The sequence below is a fragment of the Pinus tabuliformis genome, chromosome 8, assembly GCF_031772625.1.
Source record: "Pinus tabuliformis cultivar Carrire ecotype Pingquan chromosome 8, CPIR1, whole genome shotgun sequence".
NCBI classification, from domain to species: domain Eukaryota; kingdom Viridiplantae; phylum Streptophyta; class Pinopsida; order Pinales; family Pinaceae; genus Pinus; species Pinus tabuliformis.
Genome location: NC_142294.1, coordinates 1,745,270,017 through 1,745,277,858, shown reverse-complemented (window position 1 = coordinate 1,745,277,858; position 7,842 = coordinate 1,745,270,017).

Genomic DNA, 7,842 nt, shown 5'->3' with positions numbered 1-7,842 from the left:
AATTATAGTATTTATTAGAATCATTGACATATTTGTATGAAATGAAAATAACGAATTTCGTTTTGAAGTAGGTTTTTATTGGTTTAATATTAAAATCACGTGGATGCATGGAACCAGTTTTTAGGAGGACAAAATCACCGTCGTGTGAATGCGTGCATATGTCAAAAGCCCGAGGCATTGCAGGTGGCTTACATTAGCCTTTTTTAATTATGTATTGGAGTTGGCAATTTTTTTTTTAATTATGTTTATTGGAGTTGCCATTTTTTTAAAATAATTATGTTTATTGGAGTCCGCATATTTTCAAAAATTATGTTTGTCAGGTTTGCAAAAGAAATAGTTTTAATCAATTTAGATGAGAGACTTGGGCACAGTGAAGCAGCGATACGCGTTCGAAGGGTCGCAACTTGCAAGCAGTCGCTCTCAGCCCCAAAATTCAGTGTTGTCCCCTGCATCTCCAACCAGGGCCACCAACTTCAACATCTCTTTCTCCAAGGGGGTAGGATTGTTCATTTTCTCATGACACATTCGAAGTTACATTTAGTAGGTTGACTTGGAGTGAAAATAACAGCACAGGGATGAGGCATTCAACAGACGGAAAGTGACAAAAATCTACTCTTTTATATAAAACCTAGATGATTCTATTGCAGCGAAACCCGGTTGTAGTTTACCGAAATCAAGGTCCTAAAACGTGTTTTTTTTAAGATTAAACCATGGGAAAAGTATTTTGTAATATGGATGCCAAAGAATGAGGCATTGCAGTTGGGTTACATTAATCTTTTAAATGTTTGTTGTGGTTGTCAAAGGCGATATATAAATGAAGCAGTATGCATTTCAAGAGTACAATCAGCATAGTATCCTAAAGAAAAGAGTTAACCAGTTATAAATTGGGTATTTAATGTCGAAATAGGAGCACGTAAGTTAACGCGATAACATGGGAGCGGACAATTTCTGCATTAAATAATATTTGCCCGCTCTGTGTTATCGGGGTGCTCCTATTTCAGTATTAAATACCCAATATATAACTGGATAGCTCTTTCCGTATCCTAAACTAAAACCTACCAAGGAGTATTCGATCCACCAACCCAGCAAGAGAGCAAGTGCCATCATATTTTGTGGTTGTGCTACACCAACCGAAAAACAAAACTCTTTCTTGTCCTCGCATCATGGCGACCAACTTCTGTTTCCCTGCCATTTTCAAAATTGTATTTATTAATACCATCATTTAAAAACAGCACACAGATGACACATTCAACACATGGGAAGATGACATCACACAGATGACGCATTCAACGCATGAAAAGATGACAATATGTTTGCACGGACCACCAATTTGGAAGGAGGCATTCGAGTTTGAAATATGATTCTACTGGTTTACTCCATACCTAGTCATGCATCGTTATGTATGTATGAGATCACCTTATGATAATCTCAAACTATATATATATCACTTTGCATATATAGAGAGAGATTTCAATATTTTTTAATATTAAAGTTAATCGAATAGTATGCAAACTTGTTTTATTTTTAATATCCTGAATTGGACGGTCTAAAACATTAGAAAAAAAGGTAGGCAGGTGATGCATGGATATAGGACAAAATGACAAAATGTTTGTATTGGGTAGACGTTCCACATACAAAGATATACAAAGATTGACAGATAAGAGTAGCACATTTAAAATTCTACACAATACAATTTTAGTTTAACATTGACATGATTGGCCTCCACCTTTACGCTTATTATGAAGCTTACAAAGTTAAAAGGTTATTGAGGAATTAAGCTATTAAATTACGTAAAATTATATGGTAAATGATGTTATTAAATTAGGTTAAATTATATAGTATATTAGGTTTATGTTCATAGATGTATTTGTTTCTAAAATGGTGTAGATAGCTAATAGGATTTAATAAATATCAAATATTTTTTTTGGAAGGACGAGATTAATATTTAATTCAATTTTAATTTTTTTAAATTGTTTTTTATTTTTTTTATTGTTTTAAATTTATTTAATTGTGTTTATCTATTTTGTTAATTTCCAATACATAAACACTTGGTCACAATAAAAATATTTGAGGGAATGTGACCTCTTAAGCCACTTTAAAGATGCTTCTTTCACTCAACTCAAATTGGTTTCTTTTAAGATTACCATTATCTTAATCTCATTAAGAAATTTCATTATTATTTTTACATCTAATAATTTATTATTTTATTATTGGCAAATCTTAAGTCCTATAAGCTCCATGTTAACCTTAAAACCCTTTATTAAACCATAGATATTGAATTATTACATTTATATTATTATATTGTCATGTCAGTAACAAACTTTCATTATACTATTTAGTAAGAAAATTTTATTATACCATTTAATTATAATTATGCAATGTGTCTTCTAAATATATAGTAACGAGACTTAGCCTTAGAATCATCAAATCTTTTCTTATACATTATATTCATTGTCAAAGGAGGTTTCATACTCAAAGTGAATTGTAATTATTGGTATCTTATTATTTTTAGGGCTAAAGCTTTGTAACATTTGGTATAAGAGCTATGATCATAGGGCTTTGATGCTTCAAACAAGTCATATCGTTATTTTCATTATAATCTTTTTTACTTTTTACTATGAAATTTTGATTAGATTGAAAATACAATTCAATTTTTTAAAATTTTGGATTGCTATATTTTCATAGATATACCATGTGGAACCAAGAGTTTGTGAATAGTCCTGAAATCAATTTCAAACTAGTAACCTTGGAAAATTTTCAAAACTTCTTTTTCTAATAATTTTAAGACATTAAAATGTTGGTCATATTGAAGAAACATCTCAAGCAACATCTTATAAAACAAATTTTGTTATGCTTTACTATAACATTCTAGATATACTTGTGAAAGATAGGGTTTATGAATGGTCCTGAAAATGAGAAATTATGAAATATTCACTATATTTTTTTTTTAGGACACTTCAACCTATACAATTTTCATAGATCTAAGGTGATATGCCGAAGTACCTCTGGTGAAAATTTCATAATGAAATTTGAATAAATTTGAATAATTGGACAAGTGACATCCTATACAAGTTTTCTCTTAGGAAGACTTAAAAAATGAACAAGATTTGGGAAAGCCAACATAAATTTCACTTGGCACATCAAATTTTAGCGAAACATGTTGAATTGTAGAGACATATATCATAGTATTTTATGTCAAAATTTTAAATTTATAAGGGCTCAAATTTCCGAGATATATCAACAAAAGGGTCAATGCCAAAGAGTCTACAAATTAGCATTTTGAATGGTACATAAATTACATTTGGATATATTGATTAGAGTATCTATTTTTAGTAATTCAAAATTTGGGATAAAGGGGAAAGTAAAAGAATTTTTATTTACTCACATGGCTACCAAGACTTCTTCAAAATTTATTCACCACTTAAACCTCAAATATCTCATACATGTCTCATGAAGAAATAGAATATGTCTAGTACAAGGTATCCAAGTTGGAAGATTAATTGTCACATATGGGATAAAGGATGAAGGAAAATAAGGAATAAATGTAAATTAAGTTAAAAAATTCATAGTTGAAAAAGAAAAGGAAAATAAATGTAGAATGCCAAGGATCAAATACCAAAATCCATGAATGAAAAAGAGAAATAAACTAAAAGATTACAAACCATGCTATTACATAAAAGGGATATGGATATCCAAGGAAATCATGAACATAATGAAAAATATGAAATAGAAATTCGACCACATGGATTTCGAGACCACAAATGTTGAATAATAGAACCTTAATAATGACTTTCAAATCCAAGATCCACATCAGTAGCACTCAGGCCAATACCAATGAACTACTATATTTCGAATATCGATATGACGAAGTTTGATGGTAAAAGTCCTATAACATGGTTATTCCATATGGAGAAATACTTTGATATACACCAATTGATGACCTCACAAAAGTTAAATATGGGAGCAATGTATTGAGAAAAAGATCAATTTGTATGATATCAATGGCTTTGTTAGAGGAAAAAGAATTCTATTGTATCTTATTTTTATGTAAAAATTGATGGCACATTTTAAGATATTAAGAGAAAAACATTTTTTAGTCAATTAGTGAATCTTTAGTAGAGAGGTCCATGTACATAACACATTCAACAATTCTAAAAATTAATTGTTAAAATGTGGAACATCTTAAAGGATAATTTGTTAGACCTCTTTATAGAAACATTAAAAGATCACATCGAATATGAGTTGTGAATCTTTGAACCTAAATCCAGAGAGCATGCTTAAATTTTAGCAAGGAAGGTTGAAAGTAAAAATATAGCAACTAAACATTTGGACACTAATAACTATGGAGAATATAATACTCCATTTCCTAAATTGACAATGTTGACACCTTAGCAAATGGATGTAAGAAGAGCAAGGGGGTTATGTTTATTCTATGAAAACAACTATAATAAGGGGAATAAATGTGGTGATAAGAAATTATTCTACATAGAACACGAGGATGAAGAAGATCAAGAATTGGAGCCATTATGTATAGAACTAGAAGAAGCTACTCCAATAATATCTTGTTATGCATTGGTTGACACCAGTACTCCACGAAACCTCAATATGGAAGGATATATAAAAAATAAATGGGTAAGTACGTTGATTGATCTAGGTAGCATCAATGAATTCATAAATTTCAAATTGGAAAAACTTCTTAAATACTTTGTATATCCAACACTTGAATTTCATGTAATGAATTTAAATGAAGGTATCATAATTTTTTTAGGGAAGTGCCATGGTATTAAGCTAAACATGGGGGAGTATTTACTATGTATCCCATGATTGTAATCCAAATGGGTGGTGCTAATGTCATATTAGGGGTCTAATGTTTTCTATTATCACAGTTTAGTTTCAGGATAAAGACTTTAGGGGTAATGGCTTGGAGAAGTTGTTTAAAATATTCCAGTGAAACTTGTTGGCAGATAATTTGTCAGTGCTGGGTGGTGCTAACAAATAAAATGGCAGCATTCTATTTTATTGAGTTTTTTCTTATTTTAGCCATCAAATTTGGGCACGGTTTTCAAACATATGGAAACAATTATTTAAAAAAAGAGAGGCTTTTATTGGGAACAAACTTGTTAACAAAGGCTCTCTCATTGTTTATACAAGTGTCATGGTTTGGAAGATTTAGATGAATCTTTTTAACCGATTTTTTCACTTTTAAATATTAAATGATTTCTTGTTTTAGTCATTAACTTTGGGTGAAGTTTTCGAGAATATTATAATGTATTTTTAAAATATGAAGGAGAATTTAGTTTTTAAAACGAAGCCTATTTTTCAGAAATTCGCCAAATTTATTTTCTTTCTATTTTTGGAAAAGCATCCAATTATCTTTTAGTTGGAGAGACACCCCATCAATTAGACTTGACAAAAAACTAAATATGGATGAGGAGTTTTTTAGATCTATTTATTTTGTATCTTGGTAGGATATGTATATATTTTTAGTGTTTTGTACTAATACTTTCCAGAAATTATGGAGCTCAAAACTTATGTAATATTTTATAAATTAGAGGAATTCTAATAGGTCAAGGTTGGAATGTGATAGAAAAAATCTATTGTAATGATGTTCATTGGAAATTAATGAAATATCTCTTTGACTAAAAGTGCAAAGGTTTTTTGTTTTGTTTTGTTTTGTTTTTGTTTTTGTTTTTGTTTTTGTTTTTGTTTTTGTTTTGTTTTGTTTTTTTTTTGTTTTTTTGTTTTTTTGTTTTGTTGTTTTTTTTTTTGTTTTGTTGTTTTTTTGTTTTTTTGTTTTTTCTTTTGTGGGGATTCCTCTTTATCAATTGTGGTATGTATCTCAGTGATGTATTTCCTTCTTTGTTTATCATTATATGTGTATCTTCTTATCTAAATTGAAAAGCATTTGTAAAATTCATGTGACAGTGCCCTATATCTCATATTCATATATTCACTTTGCCACTAATGAGTTTATATATAATTCCTCATATTGTTTCTATGTTTTAAACTCTAAATTCACTCCTCTTCATCTTTCCATGCTTTGAATGAATTGATGCCTAACAATTGTTGATTTTAGGCCTTTGAAAGAAATTACTCTTTTTCACCAAGCTCTAAAGGTTTTTAGTCAATTTCTAATAGGAATCCATGTCGAATGGTCATTTCCTTGATCCCCAACTGAATCTATCATTCTTACACATTAAAGTTGGCCATTAAGCATATTAAAGACCTACTGTTGTTGTGACCTAAATTAGTAGAGTTGATGAGACATCCCTCTCTAGAATGAAGGGCTAGATTTCAATCCCAAAGTGGTTATAGGCTACGTCGGGGTTTTCCACCATCATAGCCTCGTGAAAGTCTGAGTGATAATAGTGTCAATCATTGGGAACAAGGGCCCTTAACTTTTAAGATATTTTCATGAGATTTTTTTCAAAAGGAAAGTAAATTGTGCTTAGAGGTATCCAAGGGAAACCCTCTAAAGTGATAAGCTTTAATAGCATGGAAAAATTACTAACAACATCATATTATGGTCTAATTACACAATTGTGTGCATTCCATATTTGCAACATCTATATACCCTTCCCTAATGGATCTCCTAAAAGTTATCAATAATGATACCAAAGTATTTGGAGCTATTCCTAATATTCTTCCACCTACTCAATATCACAACCATGCTATTCATTTGAAAAATGCAAGAATTCCACCTAACATTAGGTCTCATAAGTATTTATATTTATAGAAGAGTGATATTGATTGTATGGTTCAAGAAGTGTTAGAGGATCACACCTTTAAACCTAGTGAGAGTGTTTTTTTTTCACCAATGGTGACGAATATAAAAATTGAAGGTTCATGGCATATGTGTCCAGATTATAAACAACTCAATAAAATAACAAACAAAGACAAGTTCACTATTCCTTTAGTTAATAAAATATTAGATGAATTTCATGGAGTAATTTTCTTTACTAAGTTGGATCTCCATTTTGGATATCATCAAATCAAAATGAGGTAAGAAGACATTCCAAAAATAGCTTTGGAACACATCAAGGTCACTATGAGATTTTAGTTATTCCATTGTACTTAGTAATGCATAATCAATATTTCAAAGCTTATTGAACTCTATTTTCAAACCCTTTGTTAGAAAATTTGCATTAATTTTTTTAATGGCATACTAATCCATAAAAGAATATTGGGAAGAGAATATACAACATGTTTATAGGGTTTTAACACAATTAGAAGAGAACCAACCATATGGAAATAATTTCAAATGTTTTGTTGGGGTTGGAGAAGAAAAATATCATGATCATATTGTATCCCATGAAGGTGTAAACGTGGACCCTAAAAAAATTAAGCCTATGAGGAAATGGTTGATCCAAAATACCTTGAAGAAAGTCAGAGGATTCGTAGGATTGACAATAAATTATCACAAGTTTGTCAAGAGTTATGGTAAACTAGCAGCACCTTTAACAATATTACCGAAGAAGGGAACATTTTCTTGCACTAAAGAAGTAACCAAAGCATTTGAAAAATTAAAGAGGATATGTGCACAGCTCCGATCATGGATGCACTTGAGTTCACAAAGACCTTGGTTGTGGAATGTGATGCCTCAGGCCATGTCATTTATGCAGTTTCAATGCAAGAAGGAATACCCATTTCCTTTCAAAGTGGAAAACTTAAAGGAAAGGAATGTGACTGATAGAATTTTCAACTGCAACCATCTTATTCTTGTGTGACATGAGGTTGATTCCATCTGTGACCACTATAACCACTAGGTGCACCACCTATACCTCTAACATGGAAAAAGATTAATCGGGGGATTGAACCAAGGACATATAAAATTTTACATAA